This window comes from Nuphar pumila, chromosome 17, assembly GCF_984573655.1.
Source record: "Nuphar pumila chromosome 17, dmNupPumi1.hap1.1, whole genome shotgun sequence".
Classification (NCBI taxonomy): Eukaryota; Viridiplantae; Streptophyta; class Magnoliopsida; order Nymphaeales; family Nymphaeaceae; genus Nuphar; species Nuphar pumila.
Genome location: NC_143265.1, coordinates 15,344,982 through 15,346,940, shown reverse-complemented (window position 1 = coordinate 15,346,940; position 1,959 = coordinate 15,344,982). Strand labels below are relative to the sequence as shown.

Here is a 1,959-nt window from a genome sequence, read left to right as displayed (position 1 = left end):
ATACTTACCTGGACGGGGTCTATCGGCGATCAAGAAGGCCGATTGCCTAGGGAGGCGGCTTCCATTTCACTCAGGAGGAGCGTCTCTCCACCATCTTCCCAAGTGGGAGAGCGGACGTTATAATTTGTGGTAAGAGGGGAAACGCGTTCGCGCGGCCCCCATCAAATTTCAAGTTTGAAATTTTAGATTATTTTATAAAGACTTGGTTAATGTTACGTTGATGGTTGTATATCAAATCGTACGTACGCTCTGGTAAAATCGTTCCATTTAAATTTGAGAAGTGAAGCGAGCTCTTTCTCTCTCTCAAAATAGATGCAAGTTTCATCTGTAAATTCATAAAATGTTTAGGTTTTATGCGAACCTTATTAAGGCCATGTTTGAGAGCCTTGAATCAGAGGTTGTGTTGTGGGATTAGGTTTCTGCAGGCCATGTTTGAGAGCCTTGAATCAAAGGTTGTGTTGTGGTTTTTGCCATGCTCTCATATTCTCTCGTTGTTGAAGAATAGTGGCGCTAAAAAAATGCATTAGGAATGGTGTTGGTAACTCAAACAACACATTTCAACACCTTTCACGATAGGATGTTTTTGTCAACTCCATCGATCTTTCAACATCGCACACTGGCAAAACAATATTTTGCCAACAGTGGCGAAGTTTTGAGTTTTTAAGGAAAAACATGCCACATTAAATGTAGTGATTTGTTAATAATTAGAGGTTTTTTACTTTCATAATATAAAATCGATGAACATAGTTAGAAGCCCTCATCTGATTCCCAATTGAGGGGGCAAAGGGAGCCTTTTTGTCTTTAACAAGCCGAGGGTTGGTGCAGTGGGTGGGGCCTTGGCTGTTAGACAGGTAGTCAAGGTTCGATTCTCATGGGCATGGCTCCTTTGTGCAAGCCAATGTGTAGCATAGACCTGGGGCAAGAGTCCTAGCCTTGACAACCGTAGGTATGGCAGACCTGGTCTTCTTGTTGGGTACAGTTTCTTTGGGTTATAAATTTTAAAAAAAAAGTAGGATTGTCAATGGGTCGGGTATCCAACCCATTAGAGTAATCTGAACCCACCCAAACAACAAATCACCGGGTTCGGGTTTTGTCTGATCGCAAAAATGTAATCTAGACCCATATAATTTCAGTTTTTTTTTTAATTAAAAACACATATAAGATACTCAGGTTTGGTACCCGGCAAAATCATGACCCAAACCCAGCCTCCATATTGTTAGGTTGGACCTGGGTCTACCCGAATATTATTTGGGTCAACATTTTTCATATCCATACTCGAGAATTCAGGTTCAGGTCAGGTTTGATTGCCTCACAATGCCATGTGGATGTGGGTCGTGGCGTAACTCAATTTAACTCGAACCCACCCGGTTTGTATTCGGATGGGCTTCAGATAAGAACTAAATATTCAAGCTCGATTCAATAATAATCAGGTAGCGTTGAAGTCGTCAAACAACAATATTTAATGTTCAAATTTAATCAAAAGAAGAGAGAGAGAGAGAGAGAGAGAGAGAGAGAGAGAGAGAGAGAGAGGGCAACATTACGACGACAGGGGATCAACACAAAGTTGAGCCCACGGACAAAGAAAACAAAATACAACAGACAGAAAGCAAAAAAAAACCTAAAACAGCGGGCCGAGAGCCAGAAGGTAAACACAAAACACTAGGATCAACCAGGGTCCTGAAGAGAAGAGAGCAACATGTGTGTGTGTGTGTGTGTGTGGGGGGGGGGGGGGGGGGTTAGAACATCGGAGAACAAGCGCAGGATTGCGTAAACATCAACCATGATGCAATGAACGAGCTTATTGAAGAGAACCAGAATTTGACAAAAATCGCATTATTGCGAGCCATCCAAACAGCCCACCAGGTAGTTAGAAGCCAAGTTCTCCATATCAACCTTCACCGCTTGCAACTTTGAATCAGTGGGGGGCCCAACAAAAGGTCTAGCGTGAAAGACTCCTGT

General features: G+C 42.6%; 1 non-coding gene across 1 annotated transcript; it reads left to right on the top strand.

The window, feature by feature from the left end:
- Nucleotides 1–162, top strand: LOC149811704 (U1 spliceosomal RNA). The gene has a single exon (XR_016428663.1). It is a non-coding gene; the product is annotated as a U1 spliceosomal RNA (small nuclear RNA).
- The last annotated feature ends 1,797 nt before the right edge of the window (nucleotides 163–1,959 follow it).